General features: G+C 37.7%; 1 protein-coding gene across 1 annotated transcript in view; it reads left to right on the top strand.

The window, feature by feature from the left end:
* The window catches only part of UBAC2 (UBA domain containing 2), a 270,773-nt gene that overhangs the window by 105,458 nt on the left and 139,545 nt on the right, over positions 1-25,770 (top strand). The window lies entirely within an intron of this gene.

Below are 25,770 nucleotides of genomic sequence, written 5' to 3'. Positions count from 1 at the left end.
GCTTTTAAATTGACCGGTGTTGCTAAGGAAAATGGACAAATATAGGGAATTTAGAAGAAAAAAATAAAGGTTCTCAATATTTTTACTTAGCATTGAAGCTAGGTGATACAGTAGATAGAGGCTTGGGGTCAGGAAGACCTGAATTCAGATCTTACTTCAGACATTTACCCTGTCACTTACTCTTTCTCTATCACAGTTTCATCATCTTTAAAATGAGGGTCTTGGGACTCAGTGACTCTAAGGTCCCTTTCTCCAAGTCTATGAACCTCTGAAATATCCAACATGAGTTTTTACAAAAATGTACTGCTGAGATAGAAAAGTGGCTTGATTATCTGATAATATATTACGAAGACACATGCAAACATTCAAGAAGATACATATTTTATGCTTATGTATATAAGGTATTTATTTTTCTATATGTATGTGTGTTCATTGTTATTGGCTTTATTTTTTGAACACTTAAAATGTTTGTTTCTGTGATAAAACCTAGAAAGAAGTCTATACTCCTGGTGATGTACCGCCTAAAAGCTTATGAACCATTTAATCAAGGCAGAATATTTCTAGTACTTGATCAAAATAGCTTTGTTTCAAGTTTTCAGTCAAAATGGGGTTGGGAGTTGAGTATCTATTTTAGTTTCTGCTTTTGTGACATTCAGTTCCTTTATTTCAACTACCATCTTCCTCAGAATATAGAGTTCTGTTGCTTGTGTCAAAGTGATACTATGTAAGAAATGGCCTTCATGCAGATAAAACCTGAAATGTTTTTTGTAAATCAGTCAATCAGCATATGTGCCAATCACTATGCTAACTGCTAGAGATACAAAAAGAGACAAAAGATAGTCCTTGTTCTCAAAGAGCTAACAGTTGAATGGGGAGGCAACATGCAAGGAAATATATACAAAAACAGTTATGTACAAAATGAAAAGGAAATAATAGAGTAAAGGCACTAGAATTAAGAGGGGTAGGGGAAGTCTTCCTATAAAGGGTGGGATTTTAGGTGAGACTTAAAGCCAGGGAAATTATTTGTCAGAGCAAAGGAAGGAAAGGCATTTTAGGGATGGGGAACAGCCAGAAAGAATGCCTGGAGCCAAGAGATGGGTGTCTAGTTTGTGGAATGGCCAAGAGGCCAGTGTCACAGGACTAAAGAGTCTATGTCAAGAAGTAAGCTATAAGAAGACTGGATGTAGGAGATGCCAAGGTTATAATGAGCTTTAAATGCCAAACCGAGTTTTGTATTTGATCCTGGAGGCAATAGGAAGACACTGGAATTTGTTGAGTGGGAGGTGACAGTGGTTTTAGGGGAATCACTTCAGTGGCTGAATGAAGGATAGATTGGAGTGAGGAGAGAATTAAGGAAGATAGACAGACCTACCAGCAGGCTATTGCAGTAGTCCAGGGGTGAGGTGATGAGGGCCTGTACCAGAGTGGTGGCAGTATCAGAGGAGAGAAGGGAGCATATTTGAGAGATGCCACAAAGATGAAACCCATAGGCCTTGGAAACCACTTGGATGTAATGGGTGAGAGAGAGTGAGGAATCCAGGATGGATCCTAGGTGGTGAGCCTGGGGGACTGGGAGGTGGGTGGTGCCTGGTAAAAGTAATAGAGAAAGGGCTTGGGGGAGGGTCTAGGAGGAGAGACGATCAGTTCTGTTTTGGACACAGTGAGTTTAAGATGTCTGGTGGACATTCAATTTGAGATGTCTGAAAGACAGTTGGAGAGATGAAACTGGAAGTCAGCAGAGAGTTTGGGGCTGGATAGGTGCATTGGAGAATCATTGGCACAGAGATGGCAGCTAGACCCATGGTTGCTGAAGATTCACCAAGTGAGTTAATGTAGAGAGAAGAGAAGAGGCCCTAGGACAACTCCTGAGAGACACCTACATAGTTAGATTGTAATAGAATGGTGGAGGGTTTTCAGGTACTCACTGAAGGGGCATGCACTTGTTTTTAGTGGGATTGAAACATTCATCTTAGCTAAATCAAATTTCTGCTACTACAAAGTTTTTTTTAAAGAATTTGCTGATAGCACAGGGAACTCAAGATGTGGTTGAATTCACAATTCACTTCCTGTGTCTTGTTTATCATTGGAAAGTTGCACCTTATGAAAGATTTTAGTTCAGATCATGGTGTTATTCTAAGAAAGCTTTCAAAATACTAACCATGTTTTTAGTAACCTTAGCAACCATTGTGTAGGCAACACATAAAATAGCCTCATGATTACGCTTATGAGCTAGTTTCATGTGTATAAATTATTGGTTGATAGGAAAGGTGCCGCATTTTAATTAGGTATCTAGAGAAGCCTTTGTCATCCAAATTAGATACAGTGAAGAATTACACAAGATGTGAGAGTGTACTTACTAGCTTTCTTGACAAACCTAGTATGAAAATAGGAAGTAGCTTAGTCAGAAGATAAGTAGCCTAATTGGATGACTGCTTGATAAAGTGTTGGTGGAACCTTTTTCATCTGCTTTGTCACTGCAGCCGCTTGGGCCCTTATCCTTGCCACAAATGGAAGCATATTGTAGTCCAAATAAACCACCAATACTTTAGTGAATCCCCCAACTTTAGAGCCCATTTAACTTTAGTTTATATGCAGAGATGCAAATCTAAAGTGAGATCAGCTGGTATCCCTTTTATTCTAGAGCAGTCCTAAAGGACCCAAGTCCAGAGTCACTTGTACTTCATGGAAAACCATTTCCCAAGACACCAAAATATTTCTGAGATTGACTCAAGTGAGTCTTAGCACTGATCCTAAAATGCTACCTATTCCAGTTTCGGAATTTGCTTATGAACTGAGGATAACTCCAGACAAATTTCAACTGGGTGGAAACAGGATTGTCATTCTGGAGTTATCAAAGCATTTGCCACCTGATAGCAGGGTTTCTGTGGAATTTCCAGCATATCATGGGGCTTTGATTGCCTATGTCAGGGATGAACATTTGAAGAAAGCAACACTGAAACTAGCAAATGATAAACAGACATCTCCTTTGCTCATCTTTGGCTTCAGCTGACTCAAAAGCACCTTGCCTGGTTAACAGTGTGCACATTTTGTTTCTTCTGACGAATGTAGAGAGGTAGGAGATAGATGGAAAAGCATTTCCTAAATGTTGGCTCTTAACAGTAAATCTGTATATCTTTTTTCTTAAAAAAAATTGATGCTTCTGTTTTTATATAACATTCATTTCATGGTGTTTCCCTCTTCCATACCCTCCCTACCACAAACTTCCCTTGTAACAAAGATTGAAGTGCAATACAGCCCACTAACCCCTTGATTGTATGTAAGAGTATATGCAGTACTCCACTCTCTGTCTGCATGTAGAATATGAATAGTCCCCCGCTGCTGCAGTGGAGGAGGGTGCATTTTTCAACTCTTCTCCATCACCAAACTGGGTCACTATCATTCCTCCACATTGTTTTGTTTTATTATTCTTTATATTTGCATTGCTGTTGTCATTTTGTACATCATTTTCTACCTTATACTTTATTCTTTATCAGTTCATGTCTAATCATTTTTGATTGAACTCATATTTGTAAATATTCGTAGTAAGTAATATTCTGTTACATTTCTGCATGACAGTATCTGTAGTAATTTTCCAATCAGTGAACATCTACTTTTGTTTCAAGATCATTGCTACCACAAAATGATAATTACTGCTACTACTATTTCATTATATACAGGGCCTTTCTGTCCTTACCATCCTTTGAGTATATGTCTAGCCTCACAATTTGAAAGAAGTCATATTTTTAATCACTTTAAAAAGTTCTAATTTGCTTTCCAGAATGGTTGAAATAATTCATTCAGTATATGTTTATTAATCACCTTCTGTAGGCACTATGCAAAGTGCTAGCTATACAAAAAGAGGCAAAAAGACAGCTCCTGCCTTCAAGAATGTCTATTAATCAGTCAGTATTTATTAAGTGCCTACTAAGTGCCAGTCGTGCTAAGCTCACAGTCTAATGGGGAGACAACAATTCACAGCTGCAACAATGTGCTTTTCTATTCTTGAAGTCTTTTTGCATCAGCTATTTCCATCTTTTGTTATCCTTGCCAGTTCTCAGGGTTTAAGGGAAAACCTCAGAGTTACTTTGATTTGTATTTCTCTTAATTTTAGTGATTTGGAGCAGTTTTCATATGACTGTTCATAGCTTGCCTTTCTCTTTTTGAGATCAGTTTATTCATATCCTTTAACCATTTGTGTATTGGCATTTCTAAGTAGACAAAATTACTCCCATTTATATTTTCAGTCAAAATGAAATTTCATCAGTTTTTTTGGAGGGGGGTGGGGGTAAAGGTTGTTATATCTAAAATTTTACTTAAAATTGGCAATAAAATATTAATGAAGTTATTTGTAATTATTATATGGAGGTAAAATCCACTGTATTTTATGTTAATATTTTACGTAGCATGTATAAACAAGAGTTTTGTTTTCTTGACTTCTACAAAATTTATCCTTTTTTTCTTAAGAAATATTAGGTGAAATACTCATTGAAGCAGATTTTATTTTTATACCTGCAATAGTACTAGAACATTGAGCATCTCTTACAAATATTTTCTAGTCTAATCATGCCAGCTTGAGTAAAATTCAAAAAAAATTCCCTATTGCAATTTTTAAAATTTCATTCAGATTTTCTCACTAAAGTTAGAAATAGAAAGAAGTCAATATATGATTATATGAAAATTCCCAGGGTACTTCAGGACCTCCAAATGGTTGATTTTTAAATCACTGATAATCTAAGCATTTTAAAGGGCATATAAAAGAAAATATGTTTTAGTTTCTATTTGTTACTCTCAGTACTATTTAATACTCCATGTATTAGTTACTCTCAATATTATTTCGGATTCTTAAAGCATCATGAGAAGTAGTATGAACATAGGTGAAAAGACTTTCGTATATATCTCTTACTGTGACATTTTATATTGGGAATTAAGAGACTTAGCTCTCTGCATTTGTTATCATCTTCTCCACATATATGAACAAAGCATTCTTCTGTGATCTGAATGGCTTGATTCTTACAAGTCAACAAGCAGTTATTAAGCACTTGCTATGTGCCAGGCACTGTGCTTAGTACTAGGAACATAAATACATGCATAAGAAAGATGCTCCCTGCCCTTCAGAAGCTTACATTCTAACAGAAGAGAACATCACATAAAAGGGAGCAGAAAAATGAGATAGGAGGGAGAGAAGGTGCCCTCACATAGTGGAGAAGACCGGAAAGTCAGAATTAGAGCACGGAAAGGAGTGAGCATGGCTTGCTCTTGCACAAAATGAAGATTCTGAGAGGAGGATACCACAAGGGTGGAGATATCTTCCAGTGTCAGAAGACAGAGAGTCAGGAACAGAGCGAGGGAGTGACAGAGTATTCTTACTTTGAAGGAAGTCTTTTGTTTTTAAGATCACTTTTTTTTGGTCTTTTTTTTTTAAAAAGTATTTTAAAAGTATTTAAAAAATATTTTACAGTAAGTATTGATGTAGTATTGTCACGTCATAGTCATTCATAAATTTGTCCCTCTTTTTTTGGCCGTGGAGTTGATTCACTATAGAGTTGGATCCCACAGGTTGTTCCTTAGTGCTATACTAATGTCTCACCTGGCATGCCTAACAGTGGCTACATGAGAACCTGTTATGGACTTCCATCAGTCATTGGAACTCTGGTAGTTCCCCTTACCTTTTAAATTTCTTAAGGTCATTCAGTCTCCAGTACTCCTCAACCTTCGAGCAGGAAAAATTTGCTCAAAAGGGACAGAAGGAACACAAGACACCATGTGTCTTCAAAGCTTTACAGGTAGAGGAGGAATTCCCCCACCAGGAGGCCTGCAGCATTTCTTCCTCTTCACTTGAACTGTAAGAGTGAACGATTTAGCTGATTAGTGCCTTTTGAAAACACACCGAGTTCTGCCTCAGCAGACAATTAAAAGGGTTTTTCACCGTGCAGTGGTTAAACAGAAGTTGGTTTCAGAATACATGGCTATATTCTGAAATAGAGAAGAAACAGGCCCCTATTTGTGCATCATGAGACACTTCCGGAAGCAGACTCCTAAGCAATTCCATGTTTTGGCATCAAGCAGAGCAAATTATATGTGTTCGTCCTTTGTTGCCGAAGAAGACCATACCATCAGAGAAATGATGACATGACTTGCACTTGACTTTGTTTTGAATGAGGGAGGGTTGTGCAGGTCACCAGCCTCACTTCTCCTCCAGAGCATCTGAATCCAGTGACCAGATGTTCATCAGGATGACTGGAGATGACCCAGGATGAGGCAGTTGGGGTTAGGTGACTTGCCCAAGGTCACATAGCTAGAGAGTGTCAAGTGTCTGAGGTGAGATTTGAACTCAGGTCCTCCTGACTCCTGCATTGGTGCTCTATCCACTGTACCACCTAGCTGCCCCATAAATGATATTATGACTATATCAAATGGTACAAATGTCAAAAGAGGTCCAAAAAACCAGTGAGGAGAAGGATGCCTTAGAGAGCAGAATGGGCCAAATGGAAAAAGAGGTCCAAAAGCTCACTGAAGAAAATCAGTCCTTAAAAATTAGAATGGAGCAAATGGAAGCTAATAACTTTATGAGAAATCAAGAGATTATAAAACAAAACCAAAAGAACAAAAAAGTAGAAGACAATGTGAAACATGTCATTGGAAAAACAACTGACCTGGAAAATAGATCCAGGAGAGACAATTTAAAGATTATGGGACTACCTGAAAGCCATGATCAGAAAAAGAGCCTAGACATCATCTTTCATGAAATTATCAAGGATAGAACCAGAGGATAAAATAAATATTGAAAGGATCCACTAACCACCTCCTGAAAGAGATCCCAAAGGAAAACTCCTTGGAATATGGTAGCCAAATTCCAGAGTTTCCAGGTCAAGGAAAAAATATTGCAAGCAGCTAGAAAGAAACAGTTCAAGTATTGTGGAAACATGATCATGATAACACAAGATCTAGCAGCTTCTATATTAAGGGATTAGAGGGCTTAGAATATGTTATTCCTGAGGTCGAAGGAGATAGGATTAAAACCAAGAATCACCTACCCAACAAAAGTGAGTATAATACTTCAAGGGAAAAAACAGAACTTCAATGAAATAGAGGACTTCCAAGCATTCTTGTTGAGAAGACCAGAACTAAATAGAAAATTTGACTTTCAAATACAAGAATCAAGAGAAACATGAAAAGGTAAACAGGAAAGAGAAACCATTAGGAACTTATTAAAATGGAACTGTTTACATTCCTATCGTGGAAAGATAATGTTTGTAACTCATGAGACCTTTCTCAGTATTAGGGTAGTTGGAGGAAATATGTGAGTGTATGTGTGGATGTGGATGTAGGTATGTGTGTGTGTATATATATGTATGAATGTGTGTGTGTGTGTGTGTGTATAGAGAGAGAGAAACAGGGTGAGTTGAATATGAAGGGATGATATCTAAAAATAAAATTGTGTTGAGAAGAATGTACTGGGAGAAAGAGAAAGGGAGAGGTAGAATGTAGTAAATTATCTCACGAATAAAAGAGGCAAGAAGGAACTTTTACAATGGAGTGGAATATGGGGGGGAAGGTGAGAGGGAATAAGTGAGCCTTACTTTCATTGAATTTGGCTTCAGGAGACTATAATATGTACACTCAATTGAGTATGGAAGTTTATCTTACCTACAAGAAAGCAGGGGTTAAGTGAATAAGAGAGGGAGGACAATAGAAGGGACAGCAGATTGGGGGGAAGGGATAATCAGAAGCAAACACTTTTGTAGAGGGACGGTTCAGAGGAGAGAATAGAATAAATGGAGTGTGGGACAGAATAGAGGCAAATGTAGTTAGTCTTTTACAACATGACTGTTATAGAAGTGTTTTACATGACTCCACACGTATAACCTATATCTGATTGCTTGCCTTCTCAGTGAGGATGAGTGGGGAGAGGAGAAAGGAGAAAATGTGGACCTCAGAACTTTAAAAATGAATGTTTTTACATGCAACTAGGAAATAAGATATATAGGCAATGGGGTATAGAAATCTATCTTACCCTACAAGAAAATACAAGGGAAGGGGATAAGAGGGAGGTGTGCGATAGAAGTGAGGGCAGATTGGAGGAAAGAGTAGTCAGAATACATGCTGTCCTGGGGTGGGGGAGAAAATTTGAAATTCAGAATTTTGTGGAAGTGAATGTTGAAAACTGAAAATAAATAAATTTAATTAGAAAACGGTTTTCTCACATCACTTTGTATATTAGAGATTAGTTCTAAACCATGTTTTTTTTCCCTTTTTTAAAAAACCATTCCTATGTTTTTCTCTCCAATGAGGAAACTTCCTGTGCCAATGCCATAGGTACTTGGAGTTTCACAGAATTCCCTAGGACCCTACCCAGAGTCCAATCTCTCACAGAGATTTTTCAATGTAACTGTCAGACACAAGGTTACTTAATATCTTTTTTGTTTTGTGTTTGAAGTGCTCTATTGTGTTTGTATGAAATTTTTGTATCTCATATTTTAGAAGGAAATTTGAAAGAGATTGAACATTGAAAGGCTTTCACTAATCAGAATTCCTCAGGGAGGAGGTGTAGCAACTTGAAGAAGCAATGGAGAGAGTTTACAGTTAATGGTTTAACTATTATGGCACTAGTAGGTTTGGTCTCTTCACATAATATATTCTTAGATGAAAAATTATGCTTGTTTAAAATGTGTAGGTCATGGGTGGGGTGGTCCTCTAGGTCCTAAAGTGTGAACCTTTTACCAAATCCAGACTTCACAGAACTTGAAGCTACATGTGACCTCAAGGTCTCAAGTTGCCCACCCCAGGTCTAGATCATGCCAAACAAATCATATCTGTGCCATCTAGTGTTTCTTATGCATCTTCAGCTGAGTACCTGGATTGGGATAAAGGGTTTATGCTATGTACTTTTTTTATTAATGAATTCATAGAAAACATTAGTTAAAAAAAAACCCAAAGACACAGGAGTTAATCTCAGACCTTCCTGATGGTCTTCTTTCTTTTTTACTTTGTCACCTCCTATAGATTTGCCTTGATTCCTTATTTATCATGGATGTCAGTCAAATCTTTATTAGAGATATTTAATGCAGACATTTCTTAAGAAATTTTTCTTCTTATCCTTGTGTTAATTTTGTTAGTGGAAAAAACAACTTTCCAGTTTCATGTAATTGTTATCTTTTGTACTTTGTTATGTGGTGCTTTTTTTCATCTTTTTTGTCTTTTATGATCTTTTCTGTCTCTTACTTGGTTAAGAGTTTTCCCCCAGCCATGTTTGTGAAATCATTTTGTTTAGTTTTTTTAATGTTATGACCATCAATATGTACATATATATATTTATCTATGTATATATGTATGTCATATATATACATTTTGAGCTTTTTATGGTATTTGGGGAGAGGCAGTATGTCATAGTGACTGTGACATAGTCAATAGAGACTTGACCCCTTCTTGGGGTCAAGAAGACCTGGGTTTAAGTCTCACCTCTGCTATTTACTGACTTTGTCAAGTCACCTAACCTCTCAATACTTCAGGCAACTCTTTAAGACAACAATTTGGAAAGCAGATGTAGGAGATTCCTACACCTACAAAATCATAGAATGTAAAAGGTTGTTCTATATCTAATTCGTTCCAAACTGCATTACAGCTTTCCCAGCAATTCTTGTCCATGGAGAGTTCTTCCTCAAGTACTTTGTGTTCTTGGTTTTATCCAACATAGGGCTGTTGAGTTTATTTGTTTCTGATTCTTCCTCACTGTTGTATTCCATAGCCTGTTTTTCTGTATTTTAACAAGTACCAAATAGTTTGGAAGCTTTGTGGTACAATTTGAGTTATGGAAATACTATTCTCCCTTCTTACCTCCTTTATTTGTTATTTCCCTTTACACTCTAGACCAGAGGTTCTTAACTTTTCTTTGTGTCACAAACCCTTGGGCAGTTTGTGAAAGACTATTGATTGTTGGGAATGATAAGGAAATTCGTTATCAATTTGTTTTTAGAGAATTAAGTTTATAGACCTTAGGTTAAAAACCTCAGTCTAGATCTTTTGTTTCTCCACATGATTTTTTTATTTAGTCTAGTTTTATAAAGTATGCCTTTGTAGCTTGGTGACATAATATTAAAACTACACGTTAATTTTATTACATTGTGCAGCCTCGCCATGATCAGTGAGTAGCTCAGTTATTTCAGCCATTCTTTATTTTTCAAAGTGTTTTCTTCGGTTTTATCATCTTATTTGCATATGGCAAATGCATTTGAGAAATTGATCCCCAAATATAGGTATTTTTACTATGATTTTGATTGGGATTTCTCTCCCTGTTACTTATTTCTAGATTTCATTATTCCATATAGAAGTACTGATAATTTTGTGGCTCTGTATTGTACCCTTCTACTTTATTAAAGCAATTAATTTTCTCAATTTCCTTGTTCATTTTTGAGTATTTTTTAGTAAATAACCATGTTGTCTACAAATAGTGATAATTTTTTTCTCCTTTTTTCAATATTTATACTTTTCACTTTCCTGGCATATTTCTGTTGCTAGCATTTCTAGAACTATTTCAAATAGTATGGAGAGGAGATAAGTCTTTCAGTTTGGATTTTACTGTGATCTTTTCAGTGATCTCTTAGAGACATTAAGCAATTAACTGTGTATATGCCAAGCTACTGGACTAAGTGCTGGGAAGACAAAGACAGGCAAAAACATTGTCTCCATTCACATTCTAATAGGAGAGAACATACAAGCAATCACACATGCACACATGGCATATTCAAAGTAGAAGGATGGTAATCTCATAGGGAAGGCACTGAGTGGTGAGGATGTGAAGGAGAGGAGGGAGGAAATTCCAAGCATGAAATCCCCAGTGCCCACAGGACAGAGGATGGAGCTTCGTGTCTGAGGAACAGAAAGAAGATAGTTGTTTCTGGATTGCCAAGTGTGTTGAATGGAATAAAGTGTAAGAATTCTGGAAAGGTAGGAATTAGGTAGGCTGTGAGGAGCTGAAAATGCCAGAGGATTTTATATTTGATCCTGGAAGGAATAGGGATTCACTGGAATTTATTGAGTAGGTGGGTGACATGGTTAGATCTGCATTTTAGGAAAGTCACTTTAGCGGCTGAATGAAGTGGGGAGAGATTTGAAGCAGAGACAACCAACATAGTAGGTAGATAAATAGACAGACAGACAGACACAGGTAGCATTTTAAGGTTTGCAAAGTGCTTTACAAATATGATCTCATATTTTCCTCACAATAACATTGGGAGAAAGGTATTATTATTATTATACTATATTACAAATTAAGAAACTGAAACAGAAGTTGAGTGATTTATTTGCCCAGGGTCAGTTGGCTAGTAAGTGCCTGAGGTCAATTTTGAACTCGGGTCTTTTCTGAATCCAAGTCCAGCTCTCTTTCCACTGTGCCACTCAGCCATCTCCATGCCTTTGCACTGACTGTCCCCCATGGTTGGAATGATTTCCTTTTTCATCTCTGCTTTCTGAATACAACCTTCAGTATTCAGTTCAAATACCACTTTCTTCAGGAATACTTTCCTGTCCATCCATCTCACCTCACACCCCAGTTGCTATTGCCTATTGTAGTCATCTAGGTATAAGGTGATGAGAGCCTGAAATAGGGTGATAGCTGTGTGAGTAGAGAGAAAGGAAAGTCTAGGAAATGTTGTGAAGGTAAAAAATGACAAGACTTGTAGACTGATTGGATGTGTGGGTTGAGAAATTGAACATAACTTGGGGGACTGAGAGAATGGTGGTGTCTTCAGCAGTATCAGGGAAGTTTAGAAGAAGGAAGAACTTGAGGAGAAAGAGAATGAGTTATGTTTTAGATGTGTGGAGTTTGAGGTTTCTGTGGACCATCCAGTTCAAGACATCTAAGAGGTAGTTGGTAATATGGTTGGAGCTTAGGAGAGAGGTTCTATAGATCTGGAAATCATTTATATAGAGATAATAATAGTTGAATCCACTGGAGCTGATGTGCTCATTAATCAAAATAATATAGATGGAGAAGAGGGCCCAGGAGACACTCACACTTAGTGAATTCGACCTGAGAGTATTTCCAGCAAAGGGAACTAAGAAGGAATGGCCTAATATGTAAGAGAACCAGGAGAAAACATCCTCATAAAAACCTGTAGAGAAGAGAGTATCCAAGAAAAAAAGGTGAGCAGCAGTGTCGTAGGGTCATGAAGGATGATGGTTGAGAAAGGCTGTTAGAGTTGATGATTATCCTTCATGACTTTGGAGAAAGCAAAATAATACAATGAAAGGAATGAATTTAAAACCTTGGTTTTAATATTAGTTCTGATTGCTTACTAACTATGTCACCTTGAATGATGATGATGATAACAGTAATGATAATAGCATTTAAAGCATTTTGGGGTTTGCAGATCACTTTCCAAATATTATCTCATTTTATCCTCACAACATACCTGAGAGGTGTGTTCTATAATTCTCATTTTACAGGTGAGGAAACTGAGGCAGACAACAATTAATTGATTTACCCAGGGTCACAAAGATAGTAAATATCTTAGGCAGGATTTGAACTCTAGTCTTCCTGATTCTAGGTCTACCACCCTTTGTGCTATACAACCTTTGACTCCCTGGGCCTCAGTTTCCTCATCTGTAAAATGAGGAGGTTAGACTCGCTTATCCCTGATATCCCTCTTCTAATTCTAAATCTGCGATTCTATGATGTATGAAGTCCTTATGATTAGAATTGTTAACCATCTGTTGGGTATACTTGAATATCTGTTGAGCCTCCACAGAACATCTAGGCAGGAGGCAGACCATTACTTCTGTAACAGATCTTCAATGTCTCTAGAATCTTCTGCTTACCTCGTAAAGACCAGGAGCCTTGTAACAAGGCACTGCTCTGACCTCTGTCATCCCCCCCACTCTCAGCTGTTTCTCAGCTTAATCCTAAAAGAAGGATGGTGACCTTCTTGGTCTTGGTTAGCTATGGTTATTGCATGGAATGCAAACTCTGTTTTGATAACTTGGGCCTTTAAAATAATTTCTCCTTTTTGGTTAAATGCTGGTTACATCAGTATTGAATTCAGGGCTGTGATCATATCATTGTGGTTCTCCTTCCCCCTCCCTTTCAATGGTTCACGTCGCTGATCTTTACCTTCTCATCCTGTTTATACACTTCTCCATATGTTCTCATAAATCCTCCACAGACTCCAAACAGTGTGCTAGAGTTCTTCCTCTAGGTCTCGAGCTGTTACAGTATGGCACATAAGCCATGTATATATTATCTCTTGCTCTTACTATATGGCTAGCCTGCCCTCCTTTTCTGTCATCATGTCTCTTTGATTACCACTTGTTTATAATTTGGGAGAATTAGAGTGAGAATGTTAATGATGTCATTTAGTTTCTTCAGTAGTATGACAATAAAAGGTTTTTGAACAGAAATCTCACATTTGCAGGACTGGTCACATAACCTGAAACTTTAGATGAGTGGTGCTTCATCGCTTCTATTTCATGGACCCTTTCTCAGAATATTTGCTGCCTGTATTCACAGTGTTTTTAATTAAATTTTATTTTTTCAGTTGACAAAAATCTTCCTTTTCCCCTTCTACATTTCTTCTTCCCCTTTTTGTGCAAGCATGAAAAAGAAAGCCCCTGTTACAAACATGTATTGTTAAGCAAAACAAATTTCTACGTTGGCCTTTGGCCATGTCAATAACAATAATAATTAGGACTCCATCTCCATCTGAATCCATCAACCAAGGTGGGTACCATATTTCATCATGAGTCTCCTGGAATCATGGTTTGCCATTGCATTAAACAGTCTTTCAAAATTGTCTTTACAGTGTTGTTATTATATAAATTGTTCTGGTTCTATTCACTTCAGTCATTCAATCAGTAAACATTTATTTTATGCCCACTTTGTCTTGGGCATTGTGTTAAGTGCTAGGTATACAAAGAAAGGCAAAAGACAGTTCTTGCACTCCCTGTATCAGTTTATACAAGTCTTTTCAGATTTCTTTGAAATTGTCTCAGTCATTTCTTTCAGCACAGTAATATTCCATAACATTAATATCAGTTGTTTAGTTATTCCCTAATTGATTAGTGCCCCCTCATTTTCCAATTTTTTGCAAAAAGAACTTCTTTATTTTTGTTCACATAAGTCTTTTCCCTCTTTCTTTGATCTCTGTGGGGTTTAGATGTAGTAATGGAATCACTGGTTTGGAGGTTATATATACAGCTTAATATGCATAGTTACAAATTGCTTTTCAGAATGACTAGGTTCATTCACAGTTCAATTAGCAATGCATTAACGTACTTGTTTTCCCACAGCCCCTCCAGCATTTGCCTTTATCCTTTTTTGCCAACTTTTTTCATCTGATGGGTGTAAAGTAGAATCCTAAAGCTGCTTTAATTTGCATTTCTGTCATTATTGGTGATTTGGATCATTTTTTATGCCATGTCTTGTCTGAACTACCCTTCTCTCACTTCAGTTGTTTGAAAAATTGTACCCATCCTTTCATGTTAGAAATTAGTTGGAAATTATTTTTCTTTTCTCAGACATCATATAGGAATTCTTCTCCTCCTCTTCTTCCATTTCCCCCTCTTTCTACTCTCCACTCCCACTTAATCATGGTCCCCTGAGGGTTCCCTGATGGGTTTCAGGGAATTCTTCACCTTGGATGGTAAAAAAAAAAAAAAAAAAAACATCTTTATGCTTTTTTCTAATCCAACTAACTTCTAAACTAAACAACATTTTCTGTAGCTATTTAAAAACATTCTGAGGTGTCCATAGACTTCACCACACTGCCAAAAAAAGGGGGGGATTGCTCACTGTTAAATTATTATTAAATAATTATGGTTATTATTCCTGTATGTTTTTTATCTTCCCACTTGAACAGGCAAGGTTCTTGAGAGCAATCACAGTGGTTCATTTAATCTTCGTGATTCCTTCCACAGATCCCAGAACAAGGCCTTACAGAGAAGAGACACTTAATAAATATTTGTTGAATTGAACAGAATACTACCTTATTTATTTTTGCATTGTGGTACAGGAAGCACTAAACACAATGGGAAATGTATCGCACTGATACTGAAGGATAACACTGTGGTACAGATATTATCAAACAATAAGGACACATCAAAAGTAAGACTTTTCTTAAGAGTAGGACTAAAGCTCAGATTATCACATAGTTTCATTCCGATGACACATTTTCTTTCTCAAAAACTGCCTGTAAAGAATTTTTCTCACCAGAACTAGAAGCCAAACATTTCCCACATTGTATGAAAGCTCATTCAATCCAATCAAGTATTTGCTGTATCTGCAACACTAGTAAGCTGTGTAGAAATTTAAAAGAAATATGCCACCATTCCTAGCCTCAAGAAACTTACAGTCCAGGTGGGGGAAACAAGACAACATATGTACAATCAATTTGTGAATTGTAAAGCATTATATTTAGGACCCTTAGTTTAGAGGTGGGAGGAATCTTAGAAACCATCTAATTCAGCCCCTTTGTTTTATAGATGAGGAAACAGAGCTAGACAGATTAAATTACTTGCCCAAGATCACACAGGCAGAACTAGGTTTTCAACCAAGAATCACCAAATATGAGTGGTAAGACAACATGAGTAGAGAGGAAGGAGAATTAACGTTGATATAATAAAATCCCACCTTCATCAGGAGATCTTTTTCTATCCCTTTTTTCCCTTTCTCCCCCTGCTGATTCTGAAATTACCTTGTTCTTCCATCATGAAAGTTCAAATATGTAGACATTTTAAATTTTTAATTCATTTCACTTAAAAATCTATTTTTTTCTGCCTTCCATCCTCCCATTGAAAAAAATAAAAAATCTTTGTAATAAATATGCATAAACTAACAAAACAAATTCCCTCCAATGCCATGTCCAATGAATGTATGTTTCATTTTGTACCCTGAGTCTTATCTTTTCTCTTTTAGGATGTGGGTAGTATTCTTTATCATGGGTTCTGTGGAGTCATGGGTGTTGATTTCTTAAGCTTTTCTAATTGTTTTGTGTGTATTTTGTATGGACAGCTTTTCTAATTGTTTTGTATGTATTTTGTATGGACAGCTTTTTGTATGTTATCTCCTTCATTAAAATGTGTGCTCCTTGAAGCTAGGGAGTGTTGTTTAACTTGTCTTTATATACTCAGTACTTACTATAATGCCTGGCATCAGTCAGTTAACAGTCCCCCGCAACGAGTACTTAAGTGCTTCCTGTGGACCCAGAACTGTGCTGAGTGCTGGGACTACAAAGAAGCAGAATCAGAGTCCTTGTCCTCACAGGTCTTACATTCTAATGGGGACACCTTCAAAAGATCTGGAAAGGGAAGGGGAAAGAGAAGGTACCCAGTGAAGGAGCGTGATGGAGAAAGTCCTCTGGAGAGAGATAAAGACATAGTTGGTCCAGGACTCCTCCTTAGATGGAAGGTTCTGACAGGATCCAGCCAATTAGAAGGTGTGGCCTCAGGAGAAAGAGTGTGTCTCAGGTGAGAAGTAGACCAGGGATGGAGTGACCTTCCAGAGTGACGAGTTTTCTATGTCATGGTAGAAAAAGTCCTGGGGAAAGGAGAGGAATGAAGGCACATTGTAAACATTTCATCAATACTTGTTAACTTACTGAAGAACAAAATGAAATGTATTCTGTCCGTACTTATGTAACTGTCCTTAAATCTTGTATTCTTTGAAAAGCTCTATTGAGTTGCTTTCTCCTGGCTGTGGTGGAAAGAGAGGACAGAGTTAGTCAAATCTATGCGCTGTTGGCAAAATACTTTCTTTTTTTTATTTTTAGGAAAAAAAGAATCCTAATAGGTTAAGAGGGTACTTTGGCTTCCATCATAAGCCTGTGTACCTCAGTTTTACTGTAGCTCCAGTTGTCATAAAACATAATAAAACTATTCTCCTCCTTGTGATTTCTGTCACCATGGAAGAGTTTCCTTGATTAAAGCATCTTGCTGATCAGCAAATTGTAAGTGAGCACTTACTGTGTGCATAGGACTGCACTAGGGTCTCTAGAGAGAATAAAGAGATGGGTAAGACATGATTCCTTAAGATTCTTAAAGATTGATTCTTAAAGAGCTGACTGTTTGGGGGAGATAGGACTAATATACGTGAAATACTAAAATGTAGAGTTGTTATCGGAGGGCTTGGAATAAGATATTCTAGAGGGCCAAGGAAGTAGATTTACAACCAAGAATGACCTACCCAGCAATACTGAGTATAATCCTTCAGGGGGAAAAAATGGACATTCAGTGAGATAGAGGGATTTCATGCATTCTTGAGAAAAGATCAGAGCTAAATAGAAAATTTGACTTTCAAATGCAAGGCTTAAGAGAAGCATGAGAAGGTAAACAGGAAAGAGAAATCATAAGGGACTTATTAAAGTTAAACTGTTTACATTCCTACATGGAAAGATGATATTTGTACTCCTAAGACTTTTCTCATTATTAAGATAGAAAGGAGTATGTATAGACAGAGGGCATAGGTATGAGTTGAATATATATGAGTTGGATGATATCTAAAAAACTGAGGGGTGAGAGATATACTGGGAGAAAGGGAGAGGTCGAATGGTAAATTATCTCACATCAAAGAGGCAATAAAAAGCTTTTACAGAAGAGGGGAAGAGGTGGGAGGTAAGAGGGAGTGAGTACTTTCATCAGATTTGGCTCAAAGAGGGAATAAATTACATACCCATTCAGTTGGGTATAGAAATCTATTAGAGAAGTGAGGGATGATAGAAGGGAGGGCGGATTGGGGGAGGTACTAGTCAGAAGCAAAACACTTTTGAGGATGGACAGGGTGAAAGGAGAGGGAGAATAGAATAAAAGGGTGGCAGGATAGGATGGAGGGAAATATTAGTCTTTCACAGCATGACTGTTACGGAAGCGTTTTGCACGACTGAATGTATACAGCCTGTATTGAATTGCTTGCCTTCTCAATGAAAGGAGATGGGGAGAGGGGAAGGGAGAAAATGTGGAACTCAAGGTTTTGAAAATGAATGTTAGGTGGGGGAGGAGCCAAGATGGCAGAGTAGAAAGATACACATATGCTACCTCCGAACTCACAGCCCATAAAATACCTGTAAAGAAGAACTCCCAACAAATTCTGGAGCAGCAGAAGCCACAGAACAACGGAGCAGAGGAGATTTCTGTTCCAGAGAGACCTGAAAAACTGACACGAAAGGTCCGTCGCGCACCAGACCCGGAGCAGAGCCCAGCCCTGCATTGGCCACGCGGCACCAAGAGGAGCAGATCCCAGCAGGCTTCAGGGACAGAATCTCCAGCAGCAGCACAGGTCCCTCCACCCACAGGTGCCAAAGGTCAGTGAGAGGGTCTTATCAGCTCGCCGAGAGGGGAGTGGGGTGTCCCCATAACTCAGGCCCCCTTGGGAGGCAGCAGCAGAGGCAGCAGTGGACAGGGGCTCCCAAAGCAGGCAGGAGCTCAGATCCATTGTTGAAGGTCTCCACATAAACCCCCTGAGGAAACTGAGCCCTGTGAGGCGGCCCTGCCCCCACCTGAGCACCTGAACTTAATCTCACACTGAATAGCAGCCCTGCCCCCACCCAAAGCCCTGAGGCTGGGGAGCAGCATTTGAATCTCAGACCCCAAGCCCTGGCTGGGCAGATGTGGAGGCAAGGTGGGTGTGGAGAGGACACTCAGAAGTCAAATAACTGGCTGGGAAAATGCCCACAAAAGAGGGAAAAAAAAATAAGACCATAGAAGGTTACGTTCTTGGTGAACAGATATCTCCTCCCTTCCTTTCTGATGAGGAAGAACAATGCTTACCATCAGGGAAAGACATAGAAATCAAGGCTTCTGTATCCCAAACATCCAAAATAAATATTTGGTGGGCTCAGGCCATGGAAGACCTCAAAAAGGATTTTGAAAATCAGGTTAGAGATTTGGAGGAAAAACTGGGAAGAGAAATGAAAGAGATGCAAGAAAAGCATGAAAAGCAGGTCAACACCTTGCTAAAGGAGACCCAAAAAAATGCTGAAGAAAATAACACCTTGAAAAATAGGCTAACTCAAGTGGCAAAAGAGGTTCAAAAAGCCAATGAGGAGAAGAATGCTTTCAAAAGCAGAATTAGCCAAATGGAAAAGGAGGTTCAAAAGCTCACTGAAGAAAATAGTTCTTTCAAAATTAGAATGGAACAGATGGAGGCTAATGACTTTATGAGAAACCAAGAAATCACAAAACAAAACCAAAAGAATGAAAAAGTGGAAGATAATGTGAAATATCTCATTGGAAAAACAACTGACCTGGAAAATAAATCCAGGAGAGATAATTTAAAAATTATGGGACTACCTGAAAGCCATGAGCAAAAAAAGAGCCTACACATCATCTTTCATGAAATTATCAAGGAAAACTGCCTTGAGATTCTAGAACCAGAGGGCAAAATAAATATTCAAGGAATCCACAGAACACCACCTGAAAGAGATCCAAAAAGAGAAACTCCTAGGAACATTGTGGCCAAATTCCAGAGTTCCCTGGTCAAGGAGAAAATATTGCAAGCAGCTAGAAAGAAACAATTCAAGTATTGTGGAAATACAATCAGGATAACCCAGGATCTAGCAGCCTCTACATTAAGGGATCGAAGGGCATGGAATAGGATATTCCAGAACTCAAAGGAACTAGGACTAAAACCAAGAATCACCTACCCAGCAAAACTGAGTATAATACTTCAGGGGAAAAATTGGTCTTTCAATGAAATAGAGAACTTTCAAGCATTCTTGATGAAAAGACCAGAGCTGAAAAGAAAATTTGACTTTCAAACACAAGAATGAAGAGAAGCATGAAAAGGTGAACAGCAAAGAGAAGTCATAAGGGACTTACAAAATTTGAACTGTTTACATTCCTACATGGAAAGACAATATTTGTAACTCTTGAGACTTTTCAGTATCTGGGTACTGGGTGGGATTACACACACACACATGAACACGCACATGCACACACACAGACAGAGTGCACAGAGTGAATTGAATAGGATGGGATCATATCTTAAAAAAATGAAATTAAGGGGTGAGAGAGTAATATATTGGGAGGAGAAAGGGAGAAATGGAATGGGGCAAACTCTCTCATAAAAGAGGCAAGTTAAAGACTTTTCAGTGGAGGGATAAAAGGGGGAGGTGAGAAAAAAAGCATGAAGCTTACTGTAATCACATTCGACTAAAGGAAGAAATAAAATGCACACTCATATTGATATGAAAACCTATCTTACAATACAGGAAAGTGGGGGATAAGGGGATAAGCAGGGTGGGGGGGATGATGGAGGGGAGGGCAATAGGAGGAGGGAGCAATTAGAAGTCAGCACTCTTGGGGAAGGACAGGGTCAAAAGAGAATAGAAGCAATTGGGGGCAGGATAGGATGGAGGGAAATATAGTTAGTCTTACCACAACACGACTATTATGGAAGTCATTTGCAAAACTACACAGATTTGGCCTATATTGAATTGCTTGCCTTCCAAAGGGAATGGGTGGGGAGGGAGGGATGAAGAGAAGCTGGAACTCAAAGTTTTAGGAACAACTGTCGAGTTCTATTCTTGCTACTAGGAAACAAGAAATACAGGTAAAGGGGTATAGAAAGTTATGTGGCCCTACAGGACAAAACAGAAGATGGGGACAGGGGAAGGAAGGGGATGATAGAAGAGAGGGCAGTTTGGTGATAGGGGCAATTAGAATGTTTGGTGTTTTGGGGTGGGGGGAGGGGACAAATGGGGAGAAAATTTGGAACCCAAAATTTTGTGGAAATGAATGTTAAAAGTTAAATAAATAAATTTTAAAATAATAATAAAATGAATGTTAAAATTGTTTTCGCATATAACTGGGGGAAAACAAAATATGAAATAAAAATTTTAAAAAATAAAATGTAGAATTATTTAAGAGCTGGAAGACATATTCAAGATTTTATAGGCAGGTGAGGTCAAGGTTACATGGCTAATTGGCTAATTATAGGCAGACATTTAAAAGTAGATCCAATGTATATTGACTACTAGTCCAAGGCTTCTTAAACCATATGAGAGAACTTTACGTGTATAATGGATATCATTGCTTGTCTTTTTAATGGATAGGTAGGGGCTGGAGGGAAGGAGATAATTTGGAACTCAGAATTTTAAAGTGTATGCTTAATTTATGTTTATGCATATTTAATTTAAAAAATATGAGACCTTATCCAAGTACTAATTTCTCCCTTTCTTGTGACCCAGATACTAAGAGACTATTATAAGTTAAGGAATATTCATTCTCACTCACTTGAAATCATCAAGTAGGACTTAACTGGGACCTTGAAGGAGGGGTAGAGTTTGGCTAGGTGGAAACAAAGCATTCCAGGGAATGGTAATAACAGGAAGTGGAGTAGGAATTAACAATATATTCAAGGGGCAGAGAGGACACCAGCATACTAGACTAGTAGGAATTTCCAAAAGTCTTGAGGAAAACGAGTTTGGATAGGTAGTGTGAGGTCAGCTAACAGAGAGCAGTGAAAACTAAATAGATGAATGTGGCCTTGGTGTAAACTGTGAGGTGTTATTACAGGTTCTTAGCAGGAAAATGGCAGTGAAAGAATTTAAGAAAGGGATAGCAGTACTAAGGGATAAAGTGTTGGGTTTGAAGTCAGGGGCACTGGGCTGGCATCCCAGGTATGCCTGTTTATTACCTACCTGTGTGATCTTGGGGACTCCACATAAGTCTTCTGTGCCACAGGTTCCTTAGGTGTTTGGACTAGATGACCTTTGAAGTCCCTTCTGACTCTTAATTATATAGTCACATAATTGGAAATTGTAGTTATCAGGGAAGGAACTAATTAGCTCCTGGACTAAAGCCATGACAGTGGGAGTAGAGATAATAAGATGGATAAGAGAAATACAGAAAAATATCCTTTGTATCTGGTAACTAAGTGGATGTGCAGATGAAAGAAAGGTGACCTCTGGGTTTCAGATCTGGGTGTGATACTGCCATTTAAGCAAGGAAGAAAGTGATGAATTTGTCTTTGGATATGTGGAGTTTGAGGGTTGGTGACATGTCCTATAAATAGGAGGAGCCCACATGAGAGAATGCGGTTGGTCAGGATTCATCTATGTAAATAACACTTTTGTCGTATATGATGGATTTCCAAATTGTATTTCAGAGCAACTTTGTCTTTGGTACTTCTCTAAGGATGAATTTCCAGGGTGGAAGTCAGTCCTAGAAGGATTGGATTATAATGAAAAAACAAGACTCCTTTAGAAACCATGTATTTTATCACAATTACAATTTATAGAATTTGGTTCCTTTTGATTCCCTTTTGACTAATTGAAAATGGAACTTGTCGTTTGGAAATTTTCAAGAAAAAGATCAGCAACTCTTCTAGGAAAATTTGAGTATAATTATACCTAACAAAAGAAAATTTGAATATAATTCTGCCTGAATGATCTTACAAAGATAGCTTCCTAAACCTTGTGACTGTTGTTTCTTCCTTTTTTACTTTGGTAGTTAAAAAAAAAAAAAGTCTTAATGTTTTTCTAGAATACCTTAAATTACCATGGAACTGAAAAGTAACCAAAGTAGAATGGTAGCAGCTAATTTAAGGTGTGTACTTCCCCTTTTAAAATTGTGTGTGTGTGTGTGTGTGTGTGTGTGTGTGTGTGTATTAAACTGATACTCTGGGAATAATTATGCTTAATCCCTGAAACACAAAATTGCTTCCAAAAGAGAGCCTATGTCTTCTTAAACTTAATTTGAAAAGGAAAAGAAAAATTGAAAATGAAAAAATAGACTTATTTTATCAGCTAGCTTCATTGACTTATTTTAATTTTGTTATTCTGTTGACATTTTATATATATTTAAGTGCCCAGATTAAAATGGAAGCAAGAGTGCATATCACTGTGTTCAGTACCTAATATACTGTCATATGCAATTAGGTACTTAACCATCATATCTCTCATTTTTAATGATGTCTACCTTTCTTTTGATTTTACCATAATATCTTCCCTGAGATAATTTCCTACTTAGCCCTTATGAGTTGGGTACCCATGGGCAACTGCTGCTGAGGTTCTAGGGGTACCCTTTGGAGCTGCCCCTCTGAAATTACAGAGCTTAAATTCCTTCTGCAGTGCTCCTCTAACAGTCAGCTAGTTGACACATTGAAAAGGTGTTTACTCAGTGACAGAGTGAAAATAATATCCATAAAACGTTCCCCTCAAAAACGTGAGACACACTCTCACACAAATACATATCATATCTGTGAGAAGAATGGGTTGAAATTTAGAGTACAGTGGCACACATGTGGAATATAAGTGTAATAAACTTGGTTCTCTAAGGCCTGCCCTGCTTTATAGAGCCTTATATAGTTTTTTTTCTATAGTCCATCTCCGCTGGTACCTAGAGTCTGCTCCTCTCCACTGCTCAGCTCCCAGTCACTAGGATGAGTGCTTTCTTGAGGCCTCAGCCATCTTTCTTTGCTGACAAAAGTCTGTTCCTTGAAGCTGTTTCTAACCTGCATTTCTAGATGTGTCTGCCTGTCGTATCTTCCTCTGTTCCTTTTATTGTAGCGTGAAACTTCTCCAACCAGTGAATTTACAAAGAGCTGGCAGAGCCGTCCTTTCTGTGGGCAAGTCTCTATTACACACCATAGAAAGGTGAGGAACAAAAAGATTTTTCCAGCAGAATTCTCTTCCACAAAAATGTTCTGGATCCTTTACTGCCTGCAGTTCCTGAACTTAGCTATTAATGCCCCCAGGGGTGTGGCTGATATGTTTCCTCAAACAGTTCAGTTGTGCCCGCTCATTTCCTCAAAAGACTTGCTTGTATCTCATAAAGGTATAGTCACAGTTTGATGGATAGTTTTAAACCTTCTTGGCATATTAAAACTTAATTATCTGTGACTATATCCTGTGACAGAAGAGGAGGAGAAAGGAGAAAAAAAACCACATCCCTTATCCCTCGCACTAGTGTTAAAATCACAAATGGTTCAGTTTGTGGCAGTACAGCAGTGAATGATCTTTTGTACTATTCATACTTTATAAAAATTTCTCATCATTGGTCTCTTGATATAATTTGTTGCTTTATAGCATTCTAATAATAACCTAGTGAAGTAGGTGGTAGAAGAGTGGAGATAATGGAAAGTGCACTGTATTTGGTCATCAGTTCAACACACACAGTAGGTCAGCATTATGCTAGGCACTGGGAACATCAACAGTAAAAAAATGAAATCTCTTGTAGGCCCTCAAGAAACTTATGTTCTCCTGAAGGAGGAGGGAAAACCACATCCCCCATTGCTTGCACTAGTGTTAAGAACATTGTACATGTTTCAAGTGGCTTTAACTGTGCCATGGGCAAGTCACTGAAAGTGACTTAGGAAGTCACTTCCTCAACCTTAGTTTCCAAATCTATAAAAATCGGAATTATGATTCTTGTAGAATCTACCACACAGGATTGTTGTGAGGTTCTAGCTAAAGTCATTTGAGAGTGTTGCAGAAATGTCAGCTACTATTATCATTGTTATCATTGGCACTGGCATTTGAAGATGTTTAGATGAAGCAAGGTAAAGATATTGGGCAGTTGGGCATCTTTATTCTTTGCTTGTAGTTCTTGCCTCTACTTTTCTCCCCAGTCTCTTGTGAAGATAGTTACTTTCTGACATTTTTTTGAGGTTCCACATTTCCTTGTGTTTTACCCATCCAGAAATGGTCTATGTCCACTCAATTGTGCTGAATTATACAGCAGGGGGCTAAAAATACTTTGATCAGACCTTACAGAAAATTGAGGTTGAATATGAGATTTCTAATTTTTCATACTGAAAATATGACCCAGAGTAGCTCTTCATGCTACTTGATACTTACTGTCATTTTAGTGAACTTTAAAGTAACAGGATTATTCATCTGCCCATCATGACTCCTTTTTTTACCTCTATTGTGCATTCTGTGAAAAATATATGCTGGTTGACTGACATAGAAACTAATTTCATGAGTCATGATTGTACAAATGACATCTTTTTTGTCTACTCCTGGTAATCCTAATTGAAGATGTACAAAATGAAAGACTCCTACTCACCAGTGAGAGAATAAAATTATCCCCAGTATGCAGAAAACAAAACAAAAAAACTTGCCCTCATTTCTATCTTGATTTTCTCACGGCCTTTGAAGTTGGTATTATCCCCATTTTACAGGTGAGAAACATCTTGTGAACATCCTCCCTCCCCAGACCCTAGTCTAGCTGCTTGCTTATAGCTAAAGCTGGTACCCCTGCTTTTCCTTGCTTCAGCTGTTGCTGCTAGGTCTCTTGGCACAGCTGTTCTTACCTCAGCTGATGTCATGTTCCTGAAAGGCCGTCAGGAAGAGAGAGGATTGGAAACAGTAAGGAACAGAATCTTAGTTTTGATACATTCAGCTCTTTATTCTGAAACACTGGTTTGAGATAAAGTTTTATGATTAAAAAATGCCAATTTTCTTGTGAGTGTCCAGGATTATAAAAAGATACATTTTAAAGCAGATATATTAACATTTTTACATTTAAAATATACAAGATTTACATATTAATTACAAATATATTAGAAAGAAAGGAAATAAGAGATACCTGGAAGGGAATACAGATTAAAAGCACTTTTGCTTTTTTTAAAAATTGATTTGTATCTATCCTGTTAAATACTGAATTTTCTGGTTATTTTCCATGTTAACTTGGTTATTTATTTTTGTTGATGGTCATTATACTTATAATATCTTTTTTTAAAAAAGAAAATGAGCTATTTCTTAACAAAATCAGTGATTAGTCCATCTAGGGCAATTAATTCTTCCTGTTATCTCATATAGCCAATTTAATCAGTCTTCT

The sequence above is a fragment of the Notamacropus eugenii genome, chromosome 6 (genome assembly GCF_028372415.1).
Source record: "Notamacropus eugenii isolate mMacEug1 chromosome 6, mMacEug1.pri_v2, whole genome shotgun sequence".
Classification (NCBI taxonomy): domain Eukaryota; kingdom Metazoa; phylum Chordata; class Mammalia; order Diprotodontia; family Macropodidae; genus Notamacropus; species Notamacropus eugenii.
This window is presented reverse-complemented; position numbering and strand designations above follow the sequence as displayed.